Here is a 26470-nt window from a genome sequence, read left to right as displayed (position 1 = left end):
GTATAATATTTACTTATTCCCTTGGAGGAACAAGTAGGCAGGGTCCTGATGGAATGAGGCACAGAGCAAAAAATGTTTTCTTGTAGGAAAAAGAGAGGGAAAAAAACCCCCACCATGATTGTGATGCTGCCTGGCCCTTGGCAACCTGGCTACAGGTTACAGCAGTAGGGGTACAGCAATGAAAGAGATACCTTAATGGCAGCATGAAGCTTGCTATCTATGTATTGCAGAATTTGGCAGTCTTGACAGCAAAGGAACTGAGTAGCTCAGATGCTTTCTCTCCCTATCACCCCCCCCCAACAGATCCTCATTTCTATCTACTTTTCTTTTTTCTCTGGCCTGCCTTGCCTTCCTCAAACTTTTTTTTTGTCTTTACCCCCAATTTGTAAATCAGGTAAATTATCTATCTACCTATCTTATCTATCTATCTATCTATCTATCTATCTATCTATCTATCTATCTATCTATCATCTATCTGTCTGTCTGTCTATCATCTATCCATTAAATAAAACAACTCAGGTATAACCCACCTAAGGTTAATTGGTTCCACTAAAATGGAAAATGAGGTGAAATGATGTTGCACAGGGCAGTTAGTGCCATAGCAACGGTGTTACAAACAGAGAGGATGTGCTGTTGGACAGCCACAGTGTAGACCATCATAAAAGCTCACAATCAGTCTTTGCAGAGTCCTGAGATGACACCAAGGCTGGGCCAGGTGGAGCTACTGAAAATATAATAGATCTGGGCTGGGCTGCTTGATATGCTAAAAGACCCAAGGTGTGGAGCCTTGACATACCAATACAGCTTAGGGACCCAAGAAGTCTGCAGTGTAGTCCTAATGTGGATTGTAGTTCCATGGACTGACTTGAGGATGAGATGGTGTGACATCCTGGAAGGGAAGGAGTGGGTGGGAAAGAAAGTCTCTTTCCTCTCTCCCTAACATCTAGTGTGAGATCTAGCTACAAGTGATAATTCTCAGATTCATTTGACCAAAACAAGGACAACACAACCCACACAACAGCAACATCTATTGACCATGTCTAGGAAAGGTACAACCCATCTCCCCAGGACAGAGCCATGGAAAAGTACTTAGTCCTATTCCAATTTGTAGGAGGAGGAGAGTGAGTGAAAAGAAACTGGTGATTCAAGAGGGCAATCTCCTTGATATCCTGGTTTCAAATTCTTCTCTCACCTCTACCCCTAACACTAGTGCCTGTGTTTTCTTGGGCAACTTACTTGCCTTTACCTCAATTTCTTCAACTGTCAAAAAAGGTGGTTGGACTCTAAGGTTCTAGATTTATGAGGTGGGTAGTATAATGGATAGAGTGGTAGGAATGGAGTTAGGAAGAGCTGAGTTCAAATCTGCCCTCAGACACTTAGTACCTGTGTGACCCTGGGCAAGTCACTTAACTTTTGTTTGACTCAGTTTCTTCATCTGTAAAATGGGGATGATAATAATAGCATTTACCTCCCAGGGTTGTTGTAAGGATCAAATGAGATAATAATTAATTGTAAAGTGTTTAGTATAGTGCCTAGCATATAGTAAATACATATGTCTTAGTTACTACTACATGAATCTGAATCCTGCCTTAGATACTATTTATGTGAGTTATTCAGCCTCTTAACCTGGACTCACTTAACCTGGGTTAATCACTTAACTTCTCTCTGTCTCAGTTTCCTTATCTGTAAAATGACAATAATAAGACCTACCTCCAAGGTTTGCTGTAAGGATTGAATGGGTTAACATGAAAAGTTCTTCACAAGCCTTAAAGAGCTATATAAATGCTAGGTATAATTATCCTAGAACAACTAATAGGACAAAGATTTCAAAGTTGCCCAAGTTGGGTGAAAAATGGGCTAAAATATTAATTTTTTCCTCTTCTCTTTTTCTTTGGGTTCCCCAAATAGCTAGCTGGAATAATTAACTTGATTGTCTTTGTTGTGAAGCAGGCTGCTTTATCAGTGAACTGTCTCTATAAAGTCCACACCAAGACTCCAGCTGGACAGATGGATACTTAGGACCGAGCTGGACCAAGCTTTCTGGATCAGCTGTATGGACTTAACTCAACATCAGGGTGGGGCTTGGACATGAAGTATTAAGGGTATGGTTGGGAAATACCACTGGTTGACTGCCTTGGGCAAAACTAGGAGTGAAGGGTGGAAGCTGTGGATAGGCAGATTTAGGCTTGAGTAAGGAAAGATTTCTTAAGAATTAGAACTATCCCAAAATAGAATTAGATTGCCTTGGGAAGTAGAAGGTTTGCCTCATTGAAGGCCTTTGAGCAAAGGCTGGCCGACTTGTTGGGTATGTTTTTTCTAGGATCATATAAAACTCCTTTGAAATTGAAATCTTTTCACAACCTGCCCTTGCTACTTATCCCTTCTTCTTACACATCCTACTCCTTCTCTTGCTTATCTTTTCAGCCATAATGGCCTGCTTGCTGCTAGGCACACAGCATGCTCCAGACCCTGACTGCCTGAGTCTTTGCTCTGGCTGCCCTCCCATGATTTAATGAACGATCTCCTTGTCTCGCCCTCTTGGAATGCCTGTATTTCCTTCAAGATTTAACTCCACTTTTCTACTTTTCTACAGGAATCCTTTCTTGTTACCCCTCCCCCCAAGCTTCGAGTGTCCTCCCTCACAAAACTCTACTGTATGAATTTTCTACATATTACGTATATATTTCTGTACATCCTTCTTGTCTCCTCCATTAGACTCTAAACTTCTTGATGTCAGGGTTTGTCTTTGCATCCTTAGCATTTAGTACACAGTGCCTGGCACGTAGTAAGAGCTAAATAAATGCTTGCTAATGAATGTAGGGATGATTCTTGTAGGTTGGATTAGACAATCTCTAAAGTCCCTTATAATGGTGTGATTATGGAAAGCAACATAATGAGAGGGTATGCCTGTCTAGTCACTCTGGAAGAAATATTTGGAAAGTGGATGGTGAACATGCCTCACTCTCTCTCTCCCCCAGTTAATGCCTGGAAAGGACAAAGAAAGGATGGAAAGAAAGAAGGAAGGAAGGATGGAAGAATGGGAGGGAGGAAGGAAGGAAAAAGGAAGGAAAGAAAGATGAATGAATGAAGGAAGGGAAAGAGGAAAGAAAGGAAGGGAAGAAGGGAAAGAGGAAAGAAGGAAGAGAGAAGGAAAAAAGGAAGGCAGGAAGGAAATTACATTGTAATTACTAAGTGTATAGTTTGTATTTTCTTGTCTGTGTACACGCCACATCTTAGAATGTAAGCATCGTCAATGGAAAGATTGTTTCAACTTTATCTTTGAATCTTCAGTGCCTTTCATATAATAGGTGTTTAATAAATCTTCTTTGAATTGACTTGTACTAGAAAGGAGGGAGGGAAGAATGAGGTGGGTCAGAGAGAAGCAGACAGGGAACAAAAAAGAAGACAAGGTGAGGGAGGAAGGAAGAAAGAAGGTGAAAAAAAGAATAGACAAAGGTAAAGGAAACAGGCTTAGCTCTACCCAGTTGTTACAACTGTATATAATTCTGTGTTAAAATAGTGACAATATGGAAATGTGTTACAAGTAGTTTGTTGATTTACTTTGTTTTCAAAACCTGAATGGTTAATGAGGGTGCAGGTAGGGGTTGAAGGAAAAGGGGAAGACCGTGAAAACACCAAAAAACAAACATCTTTTTACTAGTCCCCCTAAAATCAGCTATATGCCATAGAATTCACAGATGTGTCTTCAAATCCTAAGGAAGAAGGAAAAGAAGTTTTGAACCCCTGCTTCAGATGCTATGGCCTCCAAAGAGAGATTCCTCTTCATCATTAGAAATTTTGGGGGCACTCACTTCAACTGGACGTCCCTTCGTTTTGAATTATTCAAGACCCCTTCTTGTTAGGGTATCCTAGCTCTCTATCAGAATGTGCTAAGCACTAGGGAAGGGCTGCACTTAGCACCAGTAGGTGTTAAATGCTGTACTTTGCAGAATGGACTTTTGCTTATAGGTGGGGAAAAAAAGGTTCACAGATTTTCTTTCATGAGAGATAGAAAAAAAGACCTTTGTATTGAATTTCCTTTATTCCTAGTTTTGATCTACTGTTATTTAGATACCTATATGTTATATATATATATATATATATATATATTTATAGGAAGAATATAGTTAATGTTCTGTCCTAGCAACTCATTTCTACAACAAGATAGTTACCTCAGTGGGAGATCTGCATGAATAAAAACTTTAGAATCAAGTCTAGTAACTATGCTTAAGATACACACACACACATAATGCACTAATATATATGCACACACATATCTGCCTCTCTTTGAATCCCATCTACTACATTTAACACACACACACACAAACCCTTCTTTCTTCATCTTTATGTAAGGAAATCTGTGATCTCAAAGAATGGATAGTAACCTTCTTTCCTTTTAAGTACATATCATTAGTTGGCAACTAAATACCTTGGTCTTGCAGCCCATTTTTCCATATCTAGATTTCTGCTTCCATTGCAGGATGGGGTTTAAAAAGAGGGAAGGGCTATTTTCATGGAGCAAACCAATGGTATATCCTTTTGATTTATGCTACTACTTGAACTGTGGCCCTTGAAAGAAATACCATTGTAGCCATAATGAGGGTAAAGGTTTAGTTAACTAATAAATCCTTCAGGACTATACTCTGATGTTGATGAACTTTTCATTAAACTGTGCTGTTACATGGGAAAGAAGTCTTTTTAAAGTAACATGACACAGACACAAATCCACTATGGAATTGGCCGAGTCAGATAAACACCATGTGTTAAGGCTTAAGTTTTCCATAAACAATAACACCACTCACTCTGAAAGTACCAGGCAACCAATTACTCCATCACTTTCTTCTATTGGAGGGGGGAGGGGAAGAAGAGGAGAACTAAAAACCTGACAGTGATTCAATCAGAAAATGCAAATCAGGTCAAGTTTCTTACAGATCTATGAGATTTCCCTTGAGAAATTTCTACAGCATCTCAGCATCAATGTGCCCTACTGAGTAAGGGCCTTTTTATGTGAAATAGAAGGGCTCCAGTTCTTCACAACTGGGTCTTCCCCTTTGTCAGTGGGCACCTTCCATAGAACTGAAGTCTTCCAATTGCACAGGCAGGATCTTAATTTGATTTCTACACCTGAAAGGGTTCTAAGCTGCTTGAGGTAATGGATTTCCTATTGCTTTTTGCTTAACCAGCCAGGGGGATATTATTCTGTTAATAAGGTTCAAAGTGAAAGCCAAAGGAAAAAGCAGCCTGTTAATGGGCCCATGTTCATTGAAGCTTTGGCCATGACTGGAAGCTGGTCTCAGTCTGAAAGCAAGGAAACTAACTTGGTATTTCCAGTGAAGCAGGAGGGAAATGTGTGCTGGGTAGGCAAATTCCTACGGTATATAGTAAGGTGGGATGCCCTGCTGCTTTGGGGAATAGGTTATTTAGAGTTTCCCAATGATGCTTCAAGTTGTATGCACTTAATAAGTACTAAGTGAATGAATAAATATGGAATATTACCAAGAAGATATGAGATGACTGAGGATCCATTTCTCGAATGAATAGAACACTTTTTGGGGAGGCAAAGTTTCATAGTTCAAGTTGTGGTCCCTGAGATCTCTTTCCTCATTTTCCCTCATAATTGTCAAGGCTCAGCTCAAGTACCACCTCATATAGGAAAGCTTCCTTGGTTCTTGCTTTGTCCCTTCTCAAATGACTTTGTAACTACTTAACTATGTACATGTAGTATTTCTGTCCCTGTCCAATGCTTTTTTTTTTTTTTAAGCAATCGGGGTTAAGTAACTTGCTCAAGGTTACATGGTCAGTTATTTCTGGGTGTGGTGCTGCGTATCTGAGCCCAGATTTGATCCAGGTCATCCCGACACTGGAGCCGGTGCCCTTACTCACTGTGCTACCTGGCTGCCCCCCTGTCCAATGCTTCTGACCTGAAATGGCAATGATTTGTGTAGGACAGACTAGAAGCACACAGTCACACAAATGTATTGCTGCTGGAGCATTGGAGAATCAGCCATTTGGGATTTCAATTTGGAATAATATTTTTAAAGTATGGGCTAAATTATCCAGACCCTTTAAAGAAGCAGTTCCACTACTGTGTTTCCCCGATAAGACACTGTCTTATTATTTTTTTTTTGGACAGAAAAACACCAGAGGGCTTATTTTCAGGGGAGGGCTTATTTTAATGAACATTGACAGCAATTTTAATAAACAGGTAAATGTGAACAAAAAGATGTACCTTTATTCAATAAGCAAATCACTGGGGAAGAACAGAATGATGCGCTCACTGCTGCAGCTCTGATTGGATGCAGCTCAGAGCGTGGCGTGCGTTTCACGGGGGGGGGGGGGAACGGTGCATACAGAGGGTACCGTAATGTAGCGTGTAGCACAGGGGGTCACCTTCACTACAGTAGCAATCTCAATAGGGCTTATTTTCGGGGGAGGGCTTATTTTCGAGGAATCTAACACAGTAAGGGGAGGGCTTATTTTCAGGATAGGTCTTATTATCGGGGAAACACGATAGGTACATCTTCCAAGGAAGTCAAAGACAGAATTGAATCTAAGACTTATTGAAATTGACACATCAGCATTCTTTGTGGGAGCAAAGAACTATAAATAATGTGAGTACCCATCCTTTGGGATTGGTTAAGAGAAGCTGTGGTGCATGGCTGTATTGTAACACACAGATGGACATAGGACATATGTGTATGTGTATATGTATGTATTGGAGACTGACCCTATATCACCCAGACTGAAAGGACAACAGCCACTCCCAAGAGAACAGTAGGCCTGACTGATTGGTTTGGAAGCTTTAGTGTGTTCCATTTTTCTGACCTGGGTCATTCTTCCCCTCTTTAAGCAGCCTGGTGGCTCTCCATTCCTGGGGGCTTGCCATATTAGTGCCAGACTCACAATTGCTACAGATGCCCCATCATTTTTAGCCCCACTGAAAGTCAGAACTCCTAAACTCAAGCGATCCACTAGCGAGGGGGGGAACCTGTGGCCTTAAGGCCACTTGTGGCCTTCTAGGTCCTTATGTGTGGCCTTTTGACGAATCCAAATTTTACAGAACAAATCATGTGGCCTTCTAGGTCCTTAAGTGTGGCCCTTTGAATTAGAATTTTATAGTCAAAAGGCCACACTTAAGGACTTAGAAGGCCACATGCAGTCTCAAGGGCACAGGTTCCCCACCCCTGCATTACTCCCCAGTAGCAGGAATTATAGTCATGTGCTATATTACATACATGTAATCAAACAATCATGCCTGGCTGTAATGGAATATTCCTGTTCAGTAAAAAATGATGACTATGAAGAATTCAAGGAAAGAGGGATATTTATATGAATTGACGCAGACTGAAATAAATAGAATGAAGAGAACAATATATACACCATTGACAACTGTGTAAATGAAATGATCACTAAAAGGATGCTGGGTTCCGAGTACCTGACAAATCAACATAAACCCTAGAGGACCACTAATAACAGCTGCTTTTTCCCTAATGGTGGAGAGGTGAAAGACTCTAGGACAGAATATTGCAAACACTGTTAGATATGGTTTAACTGTTTTTCCTTTGTTAAAAAGAGGGTTCAGTCTGGAAGAGGGCAGTAGAAAATATATAAAGACAAAAGGCGTACAAATGTGGTGAGGGGACTGGACGACGAAGGCCTATTCTTTAGAGTATGCTCAAGATGCTCTGCCTAGGGTCAATCCACAAGGAGGCTTGGGGAGCCTGTTTCTGGAAATGCATGATGGACAGGCCCTTTTCCTCCCTCCCTCTGAGCATGCACAGATGTCCTCTAACTTTCCTGTCAATTTACTGCGTGGTGATCAGATTGGCTGCTCAATTAGAACTCAGTTTGCATACAAGAGACTCAAACAAACAAACTCTCTCTGTGTGTCCCTTCCTTGGTAGCTAGCAAAGACCACAGCAGGAGGGTGCTGCCTCCCCCAGGCTGCCTTATCTCCCCATCCAGCCTCTGTGTGTCTGTGAATGCATGGCCATCTGTTTCTTCTCTCCCTGTTGTACTTATTCTTCTCTGATCTTAGGTGAGTGAGTATTAGGAATGAGAGGAACCACGTTATTACCCTACGTTGTTGTTGTTGTTTGTCCTTCTTTCTCAAAGAGGACCATGACATCAGGGAGGTGATGCCATGACATGCAAGGGAGTTGGATTTAAGTGAGTGAGGGCCGTGCAAAGTCACCAGCCTCACTCTTTCCACATGAGCCATGTGGGTTCAGTGGCCAGATATAGATCGGGATGACTGGAGATGGCCCTGGATGCAGTGGGAGATGTTGGCCTTTTTAAGCTCAAGTCTCAGTTTGACTGAGTCAATGCCCATTCAGTGATTAAGGCTAGGTAAGTCTATGATGGAGGTAAAGGCATAGATGGTAAGCCTATCCCATCTGTGGATGAAACAAAGTTGGGAGGGATGGCTAACATACCAGATGACAAAAATCAGGATCCAGAAAAAAATCTTGATGGGCTAAAACCTGGGGTGGAGTTTAAGAAGATGAGCTTTAGTAGGGAGCAACATGCAGTCTTACAAAAGGTCAGAGGAGCCACTAAAAGTCCTCCCCAGCAACTAAAGAATGGTAGCAATGAAAGCTGAACCTAGTAGGGATCCATCTTTGAGAAGCAACCTGCTTGACCCATCCCATCAGTGAATTGACCAATCAGGGATGATACCATATTCAGCAAGCAAGGGATTGACTCATCCAGCAGCTATGGCCAATTCTAAAGTAAACCTGGGGAGGAGGGAAATTTTATAGCAACCACTCCCCCAAGACCAAGGTAGAAGAAGAAAGTATATGGTCCTGAATTCAAACATTTTACTTTGGAATTTGCTGGATCTTCTCAGTATATATCTCTTTGATGTTAATTGGTTAAATTATTTTGATTAATTGGTGATTGATATTGGTGGAAAACATCCTGGATGAGGGGTTCATGAGCTACAGTACTAGAGAAATATTCCCACAATTTTTCAGAGTTTACCCCAGATCCCTGAGGGGGTATGTAGGTAGACATAAGCCCCACTCTGTCAGCTGGGAGACTGAGCCCCAGGATCTACCATTTACACCCAAGAAATAAAGTGAGGGGATATCTGAGGCTGCCTTCAGTTCTGTAACATAAAATATACCCCCTAACATAAAATAAAATTAATGTGGAGAGCCACAATGTGATTTTCTTACTCATATTGACTTCTAGAATCTTAGCAAGGGCCCTGGTCCACTCATTTTAAGGCCTTGCTCTGGAAACTTTCAGGTGAAAACTAGTGTTTTGGGAGAACAGCTATCAAGAGATGGTTACAAGTTGTGACTATCCTCTGAGAAGTTGTGAAGTCTACTCCTAGCAACAGTGGTGTGGCTTATACAACACATATGAATTCTCTTTTCTCAATGCAGGTCTTAGCATGCATTTTGAAGGTGGTTGTTTTTAACTAGAGATAGGTAAATGCTGCAGATCAAAGCTACACATAGTTCTTTCAAGTCTGAAAAAACCAGGAACCCTCATGAACCAGTTACAAGACAATCTGGAGTAAGTGAAAACAACTGCATTGAGCATCTTTCCAGTTTTTTTAGGAGGGCAGAAAGAAGAAAGGGATTACTGACTAAGCATTTTAGGCCCTTACAAGGGGAAGACAGTAAGAGTGTAACTTATTTAGCATACAGGGGGAGAGCTGAAGGTCAAGAAAGTCAATACCCCTTCTCTATTTCTCTTAAATGTTACTCTCCCAGCCCATAGCTTTTACACTTTGACTAGGCCTGAGGGGGAGTATTGGTGAAGGTGTCTTACAGGAAGCCTTGAGGAAAACATGCAGAAGTTTCCATGAATATGAAAAAAAAAATCTTGCCATTCTATTGGTTAAAACAAATTCATTTTCTTGTTTGTCAGGCAATAGCTTCAGGTGTTTTGTTGTGTTTGCGGGTTTTTTTTTAATCCAATAAACCTGATTCTGTGTCCTCTTTTTGAGCATTTACAGGCATGAGAAGATACATATGGTGATGAGATTCATAATTCTTTTCAAAGGAGATAAGATAGGTAAAGAATTTTACATACTTTAAATCACTACATAAATGCTGTTATTTTTTTTTCCTGAGGTGTCCAACCGTACCACCATCTGACATCATAATACTAATAACTGACATTTATATGGTGCTTTAAGTCTCGTGAAGAATTTTCCATCAATTATCTCCATTGTTCACAATCTTCCTCTGGGGTAATTATGGTAAGTATTATTATCTCCTTTTTATAGATGAGGAAGTTGTGTCTAAGAGAAAGTAAGTGACTTATTGGCCATAGTATCTTATGGATATGGGTCAGACATCCATAAAGAGGCAGCTTTACTATAATGGAAAAAATCATGGCACTAGCAATCAGGAAACCTGGATTCTAACGCTGGCTTTGCTACTATCCAACTATCACTTTGGATAAGGTACTTCATTTCTCAGCACCGATTTCTTCATCTCTAAAGGGACCAGAATGGATGCCGTGGTCTCTCAGGTTCTGTGCAGCCAGCTGTAAGTTACTAAGGTTCTCTGACTGGGGTGGAGTGGGCATTGTCAGAGGGTGTGTTTGTATCATGATATGCTCACCAGGTGCTGCTACAAATCTCTTGCCAGTGTATTCCTCACAGCTGCCAAGCGTTGACAAGTGCTTGCCCCTGCCTGCAGCTCTACTGGAGTTGGTTCTTGCTTTTAGGAACCAGAGGGTGCCCAGAAATAAGAGCAGGTGGTTGTTTCGATGACCAAGTGTCATCATTGCTTTTCTGTCTCATAAATTCCCACTCCCCGCCTTGCCCCCCACACTGACCACTGGCCTTGGCTTTAGAGAACCTCTGAGCCTGACTCCCAACTGGTAACCTCTTCCTGCTGCTGGCCTGTCTACTCCATTGCTCCCATCTGCTCTGAATCCTGCTCCTCCTCCTGAATCCAGCTCAGTGTGGCTTGGTTTGGTTTTCTGGCCTTTCAGACTACTCACTGGCGCCATCCATGACTGATGGGCTATGAAAGACTTCCAGTCCTGACTCTTTGTCCTAAATCCACAGTTTGGTTACTACCCACAGCCCAGGGCTGACAAATATATGGATTGGTCAGCCAATAAACAACCATTTATCAAGAGCCTTCCTACTCTGTGTCAGACACAGTGCTAGGAAGGCCCTAAAGGTAGATCTTTTTTCCATGAGAGGGTGAATTTCCTCCAAATCCAGACTCCTCACCAAACTTGTCCCTTGGAGGCCCAAGTTGAGTGAGAACACAGAATTTCTGGAATCTGTCAAGTAGTCTTGTTGAATAGGTATGTGATATATCTCTCTATTTCCTCTCCTTTCAAAAATGACTCCAAAGTTCCATGTGGATTGGAATCTTTCTGTCCACTGATAGTACCAGCAGACTCCTGCTCCTTTCCTCTCCGGTCACTGCTACTTTGAAGCAGTTTTGCACAAGGATCCTAGAGTATTACCCCTTATTTGTAATGCCAATAAATTAGGCTAAAGCATCTTGGCCACATGCCAGTTTAATCTGGATTAGAGGCAGAGGCACAAAGAATTCAAATGGAAAAAAGAAATAGAGGCAGAGAGAGACAGAATGAATGGAAAGCCACTAGAAGTCTTAGAATATCAGTTAAATCATCTGCAAAAACAAAAGGGAAGACTAGAGGATCATCAGGCTCCTTCTCAGCTCTGAAATCCTGTGATTCTATATCTAGAGCTTCTGGGTGTAGAGGTCTATTTTTTTTATTCATCTTTGTGGCCCAAGGGCCCAACAAGGTGCCTTAATAAATGTTTGAGGAACTGAATTAAACACACTTTAATTTGAAAATCAAATTCATAGGAAGCAAGTCAATGCAAGCCTAGGATTTTTATATGACAGCCTGATAGTCATGGGAACATAGGATCAGAATGTTGCAAGGGATCAATCTAGACTGACCCCCTCCTCTTACAGTTGATGAATCGGAGATGCACAGAGATGAAGTGACTTGCCCAAAGACTCACAGGCTATAATGGGCAGAGCCAGGAACTGAACCTGGTCCTCTGATCCCACACCCAGTCTTCTTTCCATGGCATCAATCTATACCTCAGCTATAAGTACAGTGCCCAACATCTAGTACACACTCAATACAAATGGGTTACCCATGACTGAATTAAATCACACCTGGGAATCTACCAGATTAGGAAAGTAGAAACCCCTACTAGTTTAGGGCTAACTAGTCTCTAATGAATGAGCCGGTTTGGATTGCTAACCAACCAGGGTTCTGTAAGCCTAATAATCATATCTGACATGGGACATATATATCCTCTAGCACCATCTAGCTAATCCCCAAAGCAAGTGAATTCTCTGCAACCGACTCCCTGTCCCTTAGGAAATTTAACCACACACACACACACACACACACACACACACAGAGTTAAGAGAAGAGAGGATGTCAGGGATAGGAGAAAATGAAAAGTAACAAAGCGAAGGCTAAAGAAATCCACATGGATGACAAACTCAAAGACCTCTAATCAGAAAGAAATAAATGCCTCAGCAGAGAAATACATTTGTTCCCAAATCCCAGGTGTTGCTTATTTTGCAAAGGAAAACCTCTGGGTTGTTTTTTTCCCTTCCCTTCTATATGGACAATGCTGTTGCTGAGCTTTTGGAATCTGTTGAGTAGTCTGTGTAATTCCAGCCTCCATAGTCCCTATCACTCTTCATCTATTTTGTGTGTTTCCTATATTATCTTTACCTGTGAACATGTGGCATCTTCCTAGTAGAATGTAAGCTCCTAAGAAAATAGATGCCTGTTGATTTAAAAAAAAAATTTAGAATAATGTAAGCTCCTTGAGGGCAGGGCTATTTTCTTTTATATCTGCATTTCCAGTACCTGCTACATTAGAGATTCTTAATCAATGCTTTTGATTGATTAATTATTTAATTAATTGACCAATTAATTGGTCAAGCTAGTCAATTCAGTGAAAACAATGAGTCATGTTTGAAGATGAAAGAATGTGTTTTTTTCCCCACTTTATTTATTGGATGAACTGGGATAGAAATTTTGGGAAATAAAAAGGAGGTAAAAGATAGTCTCTACACTTAAGGACCTCACATTCAACGAAAGGGATAACGTTCATACAGATGAAATAACTGGAAGACAATATTTGAGGTGAAATGGAAATACTTCTGCATTTAGAAGATCCAAGTTCAAATTTCAGCTCTTTTATATGTGTTCAAAAGCAAAGTGACTTGAATTCTCTGGGATTTCATTTTCATTATTCTTCAGATGAGATTGTTGAACTAGATGGTCCCTTCCAACCTATGACCCTATGACATTATAAAATAAGATGGTGATTATATTCTAGATGGTTGTTGTAGAAACAGGAATTTTTAACCTTATTCTGTGTCTGGTGAAACCTTTGGACCCCTTCCCAGGAGTTTGTTTCTTGCCTATGTTCATAATTACAGGAAATGCTAAATTCTACCTAGATATTAGCAAAAATAAAAATGTAATTATGTTCCTCCAAAATTATAGAACTGGGGTGGCTAAGTGGCACAGTGAATAGAGTTCAAAACCTGAGTTCAAATCTGGCCTCAGACACTTAACACAAAAACTAGCCATGTGACCCTGGGCAAGTCACTTAAGCCCAAATGCCCTCCAAAAAGCAAAAAAAAAAAAAAAAAGAAATTTAGAGGCCCTTTGAAATTTATTCCCAGACCTCCTTAGCGGGTCCATGGACCCCAGGCATTCGGTTACCAATGCTGGAAGAGTTCAGAGAAGGGAGATACCAATGTGGTTCAGAGTAATCAGGAAAAGCTTTGTAGAAAAAAATACAATTTAGGTTTGGGATTTGATAATGTTCCTGACTCAGTAGGGTATTTAGAAGTGAATTTAGACTACATACATTTATTGCTTCCTGCTGTGGGCACAGTGGACAGGCACAATCTTTGAAGTTAGTGGGACCTTTGTCCTTGAGTAAGCTCTGAGGGACACAAAGGAAGAAAGGCTCTGTGTGCTTCAAATGAAAGTTTGGAGAGAGAGGTAAGTTTGCCCTTCTTAAGAGTCACATTGCCATATAGGAGGCATGCCCATCTATCTATCTCCTAACCTGGCTTTTTCCTTTAGGAAGAGGATTTACAATTTAGTAGCTCAGGAGGCTAACAGTCTTTTCTTTCAACCCCAACCCAGGCCCAAATTAAGAAGACCACGTGATATGTATCTACTAAAAATCTATCATTTTGACCAACAGGCTAACTGAGATAAACTTCAAACCTATTGATGCAAGCGGCAGTAGAGATGAAATAATCTGCTGAATATGGAATGTTTAAAAATCACAGAGCAAACAAAAAGACAAGAGATTTTAACCTGGGGGAAATCCTTCTCAGATGAGATAATGCTGCTCAGATAGGAACTCACTGAGTGTCCTGGAACTCATTTTTGGTTGGTTAGCTCTATAGGCTACAGGACCATTGTGAAGAGCCTCCTGATATTTTTTAATGTCATCCCATTACCTTCTTGTTATTTGGAAGGGAAGAGGAAATAATAAGCCTTCTGCCTTCCTATCAACTTGAGTGAGAATACTAATTCTCTGAAAAGATGACTAGAGAGGGAAGCAGGGTTTTATTATTAACAAGGTCAGACCCAATCCATTAAAAATTGATCTGTTCTAGGGGCGGCCAGGTGGCGCAGTGAATAGAGCACCGGGACTGGAGTCAGGAGGACCTGAGTTCAAATATGGACTCAGACACTTAACACAAAAACTAGCCATGTGACCTTGGGCAAGTCACTTAACCCCAATTGCCCTCCACCCCCCAAAATTGATCTGTTCTTTACAAATAAGCAGCACCCCCCACCATGACCCTCAGATTTGGTACATATTTTGGAACATATGAAACTATGATATTGTCCTGAATTCTCAAAGGAGACTGGAAGAGCAAAGTATAGATCATTCAGTGCAAAGGAATTAAATTTAGGCATTAAATATAGGCAGTCTGAATAAACCAGTTGTTGAGGCAGCTAGTTGGCACAGTGGATAGAGTACTGGACCTGGATTTAGAAAGGTCTTAGATACTTACTTGATGTGTATCCCTAGGCAAGTCATTAATCTCTATCTGTCTCAATTCCCTCATTAGAAAAATGAGGATAATAATAGCATCTACCTTTGAGGATTGTTATAAAAATGTTTGTAAAGCACTTTGCAAACCTTAAAGCACTATATAAATGCTAGCTATCTAGTAGTAGTAATAGTGGGAGAGATAGTAGTGGTGGTGATGGTGGTGGTGGTGGTAGTAGTAGTAGTAGTAGTGGTAGTGGTAGTGATGGTGGTGGTGGAAATGGTGATGGTGGTAGTGGTAGTGGTGATGGTGGTAGTAGTACTAGTGGTGGTGGTGGTGGTGGTAGTAGTAGTAGTGGTAGTGATGGTGGTGGTGGTAATGGTGGTGGTGGTAGTGGTGGTGGTGGTGGTGGTGGTAGTGGTAGAAGCAGTAGTAGAAGGAGGAGGAGGAGAAGAAGAAGAAGTGAAGAGGATGCAGGGAAGATGCATGTAACATTTCTCTGGACTCAAGTTCTTTTTGTTTGTTCAGGGGGCAGACTAACAGGAAGCAGCCTCTCTCTTCTTGCTTCTTTTCATCAAGTTCAACACTGAAAAGTACCTTCTTTCCTCTGGCTCTGTGTAAGAAGGTAAAGCTTTCTTTTGAGGAGCATTCCCTTTTAGGATCCTCTTTTCCTTTCACTCCCCTCCCTCCTCCCTGACCCACATCTCTCTTTCTCCTGTATCTGTTTTTCTCTCCAGTTGTTTTGGAGCTTAGAGGCTACCTGACCTTATGTCGTTATGTTGATTGAGACCAAAAGACCTATTGTTTTACAACCTAATTCCATCTTATTTGTAGGAATACTTGAGTATTTGTACCTTTAGGTTTATGGTTAAGAATTGTATTTTAACTTTATAAGAATCATTTAAAAAAGATTTACATGTTATATTAAGCCAGACATTTCCCCTTAAAATCCATGTGCTTGCAAGTGCTCACTGTGTAACTACCTCCTTGAGAGAAGTCACATTCAGCCTACAATAGCCATGTGTTGGCTATTTACTTAAAAGATCCCCAGGATTCCTGGATGGGAAAAGGAGTCAATCAAAGCTGCAAATTCCTTCTCAGAGTGTACATAACACCATTGTAATGAGGTCAACCCTCATTTTGCTCTACCATAATCACTAAATTGTATCCCTAACCAGTCAGTCTTCTCAGATAATGTGTCTGGTTCTAAAACTAATGAGGAGAAAGTCTAGGTAACAATTGTAAAATCTATTGCCAATACAGTAAATATAACTCATAACCCCTCATAATGGTGGGTCAGTACCTTCATTTTTGAGTAAAAAGGATAGATTTGATGTGCAAAAGGGAGAGTGACTCCAGCAATTAAATACTATTTACCCATCTTCAGCTAGGTGACACAGTAGATTGAGTGCCAGGCCTGGAGTCAGGAAGACTGAGTTCAAACTCACCCTCAGACATTTACTACCTGTGTGACCCTGGGCAAGTCACTTAACCCTATTTGCCTCACAGTTTCCTTATCTGTCAAATAAGCTGGAGAAGGAAATGGCAAACCACTCCAGTAGCTTTGTCAAAAAAAAAAAGGGGGTCACAAAGAGTTGGACATAACTGAACAACAACAATCTTCATCCTTTATTACAGGGTAGAATTTGAATTAAAGGCAGGTGTTTTTTAGCTTCCATAAAAAGTTTAAATGAAATTCAAAAGGCATTTTCAATAAAGTGGTCCCACCTATATAACACAATACCACAACGCCATAGCCTAAAGTATAAGAGCAAATCCTCAGCCGACTCTGAGCCATTTCCCTTACCCTATCTCACTTCCTCCATCTACAAAGTAGGGCCATAGTGTTTTCTACCTCTCTCAAAGTGTTTTTGTAAAGACTAATATGATGACATTGAAAACCAAATCATGTCCAAAATATTTATCTTATGTACATATATGCAAAGTTAATTCTCTCACTAGTTTTCAAAGTTACTTGTCATGAGTAATGATCAAGGTGATAATAATGAAACGGTTCTGGATTTTAAATATTTGTTTCAAAACATTAACATTTTATCTACAAAAAAGACCTTTGAAAGGATGATTTATGTTACATATGATAATTTTACCATTGATGGAGCCTCCTGGCAGATGGAGATTCATGACAAAGAAGTATAAGAATGCCAAAGTATGAAATGGAAATAGCCACAAACAGAAGGAACAAGACATTGGCCTTGATATACTCAAATGTAGTTTGCATGGTTCTACAGCAAGGCCAGCTTTCCTCTGCAGGCAGAATGGGTAGCCATACACAGATATTGGAGGAGTCCCAGAAAGGTTCCCCCAGCCTAAAAACCTCTCTTTCTCTCCCTTAGCCTATTACAATGCCTAAAATTTCCCCCATTAGTGATGCATTCCTTTGGGTTTTGGAAATGTTTTGATTCACGGGGAATTTCCTCTTAAATATCAAACACCCCATAGAAAGAGTAATACCTTTCATACTTCATGTTACATGGAAAGAGGGAATATTAGCTTATTATACTGCTTCTTAATTAGGCCAGCCAACAACAAGGCCTGGAAGGAATGGGTCTTAGGTATTGTGGACTGGGTGAATTAACAACAGCATCTGCCTTCTCCCATCTGGTCATATCAACTTGAACTGGGGTGTATAGTACCCTTACCCACTGTTCCTAATTGCCCCAAGGGTTAGGAGTGCTGATGAGCCAATAACACTCCTTCCTTCAATGCCCAAAAGCACTCTGAATGTAAGAAGGAGGCCGGGCTGGTAACATCCTATTCAGAGGCTGAGTTAGCTCAGACCGCTGGTTTGATGAGCCCTGTACCAGTTCTATGAACTCCACTTTTTTTTAAGCACTTGATTTAAATGAAGAAAGAAATTGGCTTATATTTTTAGCAGCTCCTGCTACTAAAACTCATTTGACAAAAGTGCCAAAGGGACAGTTAAGTCTGAGTATGATTTTTTTTTCCCACGGAGGAGGAGGAGGATATAATTTATCTGAAAATGACTGGTACTTTCCTGGCCTGGGGACATGATTCTACCTGCTCTCTTTTTTTTAAAGGCATAGCACTTCCCCTCAAACCCCCCCACCCCCATCAAATCTGAAACCTAAGATATTTACTCTTCAACCTCAGTTTGAAGCCCACCTCAAACCACTGAAAGAAAGAAGGCATGAAATCTGACTAAAAAAACCCTTCACACATATATTCGCATACACACATCCTTCAATTATATTTCTCAATTAGAATGTGCCTAATTCTGTAGACCATGGAATTCAGAAAGGCCCCTGGTGATCCAAGTATAATATCAGCTAGTTTGTTAGGGGAATAAGGGTAACCAAACTTGGAAGCAATAATGACATTATGTCTATAAATACTAGATTCAGGGTTGGATGTAGTTTCTTAAGTGGCTTTTTAGGGGTACTGAAATATTCTTTCCCACCCCAAAAATATCTCCCCATGCCATTTATATCTGAAATTTCTACCATCAGAACAACACCTTTGGGATGATATCTCTGGAGGTTCTTATTCCAATGTGAATTTGTTATTTGGAAGGAATAGTATCTGAATCCAATAACACCCATCACCATCTCAACATGACTTTATTTGTCTTATTAATTTGGCCTTGGGGGAATAAGGAAAGAATTGGAGACTGGCAAGTTTTGAAAACAGGTAAGAGAAAAAGAGAAAGATTCTGAGTGGAACACTACCCCAGATATTATGTCCTGGGCCAGTCATAAATTCATGTTCAGGTCACCCTTACCATTCAGACTGATCACCATACTGCTGTTTAGTATCTGCATTCATCATCAGAAAAAAAAAGCTGAAATGAGTGGATTATGGGAAATGACTAATCTCTTTGTACATCCTCATATCAGTAGCTCCTGCTTCTTTTACAGCCCATTACAGTTTCCAACATACTGTGCTGTAAATTTTCTTACTTGATCCTCAGAGCACTTTGAGGTAGGTAAAATTAACATTTTATGCTTCTTTCACAGGTGAGGCAACTGAGGCTACAAGAGATGAAGGGATTCACCCAAGCCTTCATAGATAGCTACTGGCCGTGTTGGAGTCAGATCCCGTATCATCTGCTGCCCATGCTTTTCTGTCCTTGGGGCATGTGGCTCCCCAGTGAACACTGGGGGTGAAATCAGGATATGACTGATGAACATTGCAATTTTGATAATCTTAGGGGGAAGGAGGTAAGAAATAGCATCCTTTTTGGTAGCTTTTCCCAACAGGAGCTCATTGACTAATTGTAGTTTTTTTCTCCTTTGTGAGGCTATACATTTTGGGTATTTCTCTTACCTTCAGGCTACCGTATGAAAACCTCTCAACTATCTGCAAAAAAAGAGTTTCATTTACATTGAATACAATTTTAGGAATGAGTCATTTGCTTTTATTTTTATGTTATTGATGTTGTCTAACTTAACATTTTTTTTTTTACTTTTGAGGCAATGTCCCAGAAACAAGACTTAAATGCTAGTGAAACCACTAGGAGCAATCAATTCCTCAGCATACAGTAGTCAAACACCTGTCAATTCAATTCAATTTAACAAGTGTTGATTATCCACCTTAACATGTGCCCAATAAAAGGATCAGTCATAGTGGAGAAGACACATAAAAATCAGGTAACCTGAGGTATTTGTTCTAATGCAGCCTGTAATCTAGCAGAGGGAAATGGTATGAATACAGAAATGATAGTAATACAAAATAACCCTGGGACACTAGAAAACTGGGAAAGAAGATGGTGTATGAGATCCTCAGGCAAAAGCTTTTGACACTGGAAGAGTAAATGGAAATCAGGAAGGGCTTCATGAAAACAGCAGTATTTGAGTTATGCTTTATGGATGGGCAAGAATTCAAGAGGCAAAAAGGAGGAAGAGGAACATGAGTCAAAGTAAGGATTCAGGAAATTGCAGATCATGGGCAAGGGCAAACAGGGATCCACATTGCCTGAAATGATCCCGACACAGAATACAGAGTAGAGTGCTAGTGGATAAGTTAGGGTGTTACCAAAGTGTGGGATATCTTGAATACCAGACAAATATATTTGACCTTGATTCAATAGGCAATAGGAAGCTGTTGAAGATCTGTGAGCAAAGGGATGATGTAATTAGATTTACAAATAAAGATTAATCTGGAAGTTATAACAAGGATCAAAGATATGCCAGCATAGTGCCTGGTATGCAGTAGGCACTTAATAAATACCCATTGATTGATAGTATTAGAAGGAACAGTAAATGAAGGTGGGAAAACCTGTTGGGAGGCTATTCTGATTGTCCAGATGGATAGCAATGAGGGCCTCTATTAGGGTTATGGCAGGGGTAATAGCTAGGTGGCACAGTATATAAAGCACCAGGCCTGGAGTCAGGAAGATTCATCTTCCTGAGTTCAAATCTAGCTGGATGACCCTGGGCAAGTCATTTAATCCTGTTTGCCTCAGTTTCCTCATCTGCAAAATGAGCTGGAGAAGGAAATGGCAAACCACTCTAGTATCTTTACCAAGAAAACCCCAAATGGGGTCACAGAGAATGAGACATGACTGAAATGACTGAACAACAATAGAAAGGAGAGAACAGACATGAGAGATTACAGAGGTAGAATCGATCCCTCACCTTAACATTTTCTGAGGCCCCAATGGAACAGGTGATGTTGTAAAGAAAAATACTTCATGTAGAAAAAAAAATGGGATGTGAAATGGTCTTCTCCCAAATTTATGTGGTTCTATTCACCAATGAATTAATAAATGTGCATTCATTCAACACTCAACAAACATTTAAGTACTTTTATGTGTAATACACTGCACTATAAACCAAGAGAGATATGCAGAAGTATCTAATACAAAGTTTTTGCCCTCAAAGAGCTTATAGTTTAGTGGAGGGGGGCATGTCAGGATCAAATCACAGATTTTAAGCTAGAAGAGGGGAACTGGAAGTCATCTTGTCCAATATCTCCATTTACAGATTAGTAATATAAGGTCCCAGAGAAATGAAGGGGGCAGTAACAATTGGAGGATCCAGGTTTGGACCCCATAAAATTTTGGAATTCTATGATTTCCAAATCATAGAATCATAATCATAAGTTTTTTCAAACTAGAGTGTTCTCTTCATCACACAGCTTCAAATATGCCTAATTCAAATCATAAAGGAACAAAGCCCTCCTCTGATGGGTGGTATCTGTGTGAGCCTGGGTTCCTGAAGACTGTGACATGTAAATTGGCTCTGGGAGATACTCTCAAACTGAAAAGAGTACAAGAATGAGTGTGGTAGCAGGTTGTAGGTCTGTTGTTGAGAACCAGCTTAGCAAAGTTTGAAAAGTCTCAACTTTGGGCTAATTACAGGGCAACGGATTTTTCTGACCACAGCAATTCTTGAACAGTAGGGAGGAGGTGTGTATGTAGGTGTGTGTGTGTGTGTGTGTGTGTAGGGGGAGGGGTTGTGGTCAATGTCAAACCAATTAAATAGCAGATCCCTGAAGTATAGAAAAAGGTATAAGGCAGCATGTGTTAAATAGTGAATGATGTTGATCTACAAGTACTTATTAAGGATTTTCTATGTGCAAGCCACTGTGCTAAATTCTGAGGCTACAAATAAAAAGCTGAAATACCCCTTGTCCTCAAAGAACTCACGTTCTAATAAAGGGAGACAACACATAAGTAATGATGTGCATATGAGACCCATACGTCATAGGTAGTACTAGCAGGGGGAGGGACGAGGAAAAGGCTTCCTGCAGAAGGTTGAGATTTGAGCTGAATCTTGAAGGAGGTCAGGGAAGTCAGTAGGAGAAGGTGAAGAAGGAGAGCATTCTGGGCATGGGGGACAGAGTGACAAGTCACGGAGTCAGGATATGGAATTCGAGGGACAGCAAGAAGGCTGGTGTTGCTGGATTATAAAGTCTGAGGAGGAGAGTAAAGTGTAAGAAGACTGGAAAGGTAGGAAGGGGCCTGGAGCTAAGAGATGGACTGTTCTGTTTATTTAGTAAGGATTTTCTATTTGACCAGGAGGTAGTAGGGAGCCATTGGAGCTCAATAAGTACCACAGCAGTTTAGAAAAGGAAGCGATCACTTTTAGTGATTGATTAATCAATATTTATTAAGCCTACAATGTGCCAGGCACTGTGCTAAGCAGTGGGGATATAAAAAGAGAAAAAAGACAGTCCCTGTCCTCGAGGAGCTCAGAATCTAATGGGGGAGACACTATATACAAACTACATACAAATAAGCTCTATGCAGGATAAATAGGAAATGATTAATAGAGGAAAGGCACTAGAATTAAGAGGGTTGGCAAACACTTTCTGTAGAAGATGGGATTTTGACTGAGACTTAGAGGAGCCCAGGGACGGCAGTGAGTAGGCAGAGGTGAGGAGGGAGAGTACTGCAGGCATGGAGATGCCTGAAACTGAGAGACAGAATATCTTGTTTGTGGAACAAGGATTTTCCATTTGATCCTGGAGGTGAGAGGGAACCATTAGAGCTCAATAAATACCGTAGTGATTTAGAAAAGGGAGAGAAGACTTCCACTTAAAATAGGTAACATTTTATGGACATGGTCAGTCAGTCAATGGCTGTTTATTAAGGGCTTACTATGTGCTAGGCACTGTCCTATATACTGGGGATGAAAAGAAAGAAAGAGTTTTCATAGGCAGAGGGTGTGCCAGGTGGGTAAGAGAGCAGCATGAGGACAGGTTTAGAGGCAGAGACTGAACAAAGAGTCTTTGGGGATGATGGTTAGGTTAGTTTGGGAGAATAGAGTTATTTGGGGGAAGTAATAGATGGAATGTCTAGTGACAGTTCAAAGGATCATATAAGTGACTTAGTAGTGGAAACTGGCCTGCCCCGCCCCTCCCCCCCCATCCCATGTTACAAATGAGATCCAGAGAAGTGAAGCTATTTGTCCAAGGAGTTGTTGAGACCATATGGAAGGTGGCTTGGAATGCCAGGTTAAGGAATTTTATCCAGGAGGCAGGTGGGAGTCATTGAATGTTTTTGAGCTGGGCAATGGTATAATAGGAACAGTTTACAGAGGAAAGAAGAGGAAAAAATAAGGTGGGGAAAGGGAATGTTAAGACAAAGTTTTGGAACCATTTAAATACTTTGAATATACTTCGAATCGAATTCACAAAAAAACAGCAATGAGAACAAAACTTAGGAAGGGCTAGTAGGGTTTCAATTTTCAGACAGATGACACAAGCAATTCTCCCATGAAGGAAGACTGGTCTAAATGAAAGAAGGTATTTAAAGCACAGTCTCATGCTTTTGAAGTCTACAGCTGACCATTTTTCAGTTGATCTGGCTTTGCTTGTTGTCTCAAATGGGCCATTGCTGTATAGACAATTAGATCAAACACTCTTATTGGCCATCAAGATGATGGAAAACCAGGGCAGGCACCTAGCAAAACTGTGTATTCACCAATTACATTGTGTCTCTAGTCATGATTTTCTGGGACTTTTCTTCCTTTTTTTTTTAAACCCAGTTCCTTTTCTACTTTCAAAACTATTTTTCAGGAAATGATATGTCATTTATACCTTGGCGTGGACCTAAGACCATGTAACTAGACAGTATGGCACAGTAGAAAGATAACTGACTTTAGTGACAGATGATCTTGATTCATATCTTGATTCAGACCTTTACATGTGACCTTGGGAAAGTCAGTCAACTTCTTTTGGCCTTAGGTTTCTCATCTGTAAAATGGGGGAAGAACTGAACTAGATAGACTCAAATGTTTCATCCACCTCTAAATTCCCATCATTATAGTTATAAATAATGGCTGATATTTAAATGGATTTTAAAAGACTTTAACTCATTGCTATTCTTATATAGCTAAGGAAACAGAGGCTGGAAGAGGTTAAAGGTGTCATTCCAAAGTAACAAGGTATTCATCAGAGAAGCTGAGAATTTTCTGATTCTAAATGTAATGCTTTTTCTACAATCCTACTTTATCTGTGGGGTAATTTGAATTTTGAACCTTACCATTATCTGTGGCATGAAAGGTTTTAAATACTGGTAGGAAAAAAAAAATACACAAACAAGTCTCTAGCAAAATCAAGCTATGTGGTGTGGGAATTGGAGCACGTGGGGAGGCAAGGAAATTATTTGTAGGCCTCCAAATTGCCACGTAGGCAAAAAACACTCCTGGACACAACACAGATGGATAAAGTTGGCTTGACCATTTCTCTATCTTCTATTTTTTCTACATATAGACTCAGCCTTGATTAGGGAGAAACTTCACTTATTTGGAGGCCTTCAAATCCTCACCCTCCTAAAAGTCAGCAATACCTCAATCAAGTGCATAACACAAATGAATGCTCATCAGGAAAATACATGGAAAATCCTTGCGAACACTTAAGTTGACCTATTGGCTTTTTATTTTATTTTATTTTATTTTTCCTAAAAGATTAGAACTAAGAGCTTCCAGATTTCAGATGGCAGAGAAAGGGCTGGACAAAGTTCCCCAAAGAAGGCCAAGCCTTCTAAAAATCTGTGCTTGTTGGAAGGTGTAAGCTCTGGGATACTATAAAACATCTTATGGGAGAAATACTCTATGTTTATATATGGAGGAAGTTTACCCCAACTCCCTAAAGGATCCAAATTTCTTATCATTTTTACCACCATCATCATAACATAACATTCCTAGAACTACAAAGTGAGTCTACATAAACTATTTGATTGGAACCAAGCAGCTACCTTCAACAGTGAGGAAAGTGATTTTTGTTGTTATTTTGAATTGGACTTGACTTTTGATTTCAGTGGAAGAGGGAATACCTAGTGAGACAACCTTTTCTCTTCTTTTCCTTTTTTTTTTTAAAGCAATCAGGGTTAAGTAACTTGTTCCAGGTTACACAGCCAGTTATTTCTGGGTGTGGTGCTAAGTATCTGAGCCTGGATTCGATCCCCAGGTCATCCCAGCACTGGGGCCGGTGCTCTTATTCACTGAGCCATCTGGCTGCCCCAAGACAACCTTTTCTACCAAAGCAGACCATTGGGATTCACAGATTTAGAGAATTGTTTTTTTATACATCAAGAGGTTAAGTGACTTGCTTAGGGTCACATAGCTGGTATGTGTCAGAGATGGGACTTGAATTTAGGTCTTCCTAACTCTAAGGCTGGTTCTCTATCTATGACACTAGTAGTGTTTAACTCAAATAAAAATGGGGCTACTAACCTGTACTTAAGATCCCTGCAGGTACATACTGCCTTAGAAAAAAACACATTATATATAATATATATATATATTTTATTGTATATTTATTTTATTGAATGTTTCTCAATTACATTTGAATGTGGTCTGACCCCACTGGGGAGTGTTTGGCCTGTGTGCTGTGTGCATCTGATATCTCTGTACCATATGTATATTTGTATATGTGTGTGTACCTTATGGTCAGAAGTTATTACATTGGTGTAGGAAACTCTATCTCCTAATGTAAATGAGCAACTGTTCATCTTAGAACCTTAGAGAGTTCTCTCTAAGGTTAAGTGACTCATTCAGGTTCACACAGATGGTCTATGTTAGATGGTGCCTAAACCCAAATCTTCTTTCTCTCAAGCCAGCTCTCTATCCATCATACCACCACTAGCATTCAATTCATTATGATGATAATGATTATGGTAGTGGTGATGATGATGGTGATGACATTGTCTACTCAAAGGGGTTAATGACTTGTCCAAGGTAACATAGCTAGAAAGTCATGGAACTGGGATAGAAATCTAGGTCACTGGATGACTGAATCCATTGTCCTTTCTACACTATAGATAATGAATTGAATTAGACTAAATTGGCTTGAACAATCTAGCTTAATAGAATGGAATGCAAAAGCTTTTATTAAGTGCTTACCATGTGTGATGGATGGGGCAAAGTGCTAGTACTCAAACAGAAAATCAACACAATCCCTGCTTTCAATGACTTCACATTCTAAGTGGAGAAGACAACACATAAAGGAAGGATATTATTTATGTTAGTGGAAAAACCAAGCAGTATTTAGGCAGGGGACATAGCAGGGCAAGGCTCTGAGGACCTAGGGGAGTAATGGCAGGGCAAATGGTCCCCTTCCAAAAAGAGAGTAAGTTGAAGGATGGGACTGGAGTGAGGTTCTGTGGTAGGGATGTGGTGGTCAATATCCAAGAGGAAAATGCTAATCCTGTACTAGGTGGGAATTGGGAAATGATGGCTTATTGGGGGAAGGAAAAGTCCTGTTTCCTTCACATAGTAGCAGATCAAAGCTAGGGTGGGGGACAGGCAGGTTCTCGGCTGCCTGACAGATAAGGGGAGAGAGGAGGGGAAGGAGGGAACAAGAATTTATAAAGAATCTACTACTACTGCTACTACTACTACGTACCAGACACTGTGCTATGTACTTTATATATAATATCTCATTTGATCTGATTTGAGCCAGGTAGAAGTTGCTGGAAATGGTTATAGAGCCTAAGAGCTAGCAACAATCTCATTATTATCTTT

At 40.4% G+C, this 26470-nt stretch overlaps 1 protein-coding gene and 1 long non-coding RNA gene across 4 annotated transcripts in view; one reads left to right on the top strand and one right to left on the bottom strand.

The window, feature by feature from the left end:
• RORA (RAR related orphan receptor A) overlaps nucleotides 1-26470 on the bottom strand; it is an 892807-nt gene that overhangs the window by 398923 nt on the left and 467414 nt on the right. The window lies entirely within an intron of this gene.
• Nucleotides 1535-26293, top strand: LOC138169173 (uncharacterized). Of its 2 annotated transcripts, none has more exons than XR_011170283.1 (3): nucleotides 1535-2305; nucleotides 10092-10219; nucleotides 19016-26293. It is a non-coding gene; the product is annotated as an uncharacterized lncRNA (long non-coding RNA). The 2 variants fall into 2 exon arrangements; XR_011170282.1 differs by lacking the exon at nucleotides 1535-2305 and adding an exon at nucleotides 9014-9528.

The sequence above is a fragment of the Petaurus breviceps genome, unplaced genomic scaffold (assembly GCF_028583685.1).
Source record: "Petaurus breviceps papuanus isolate PSGF00001 unplaced genomic scaffold, PetGlider_PUasm1.0 37, whole genome shotgun sequence".
NCBI classification, from domain to species: Eukaryota; Metazoa; Chordata; class Mammalia; order Diprotodontia; family Petauridae; genus Petaurus; species Petaurus breviceps.
This window is presented reverse-complemented; position numbering and strand designations above follow the sequence as displayed.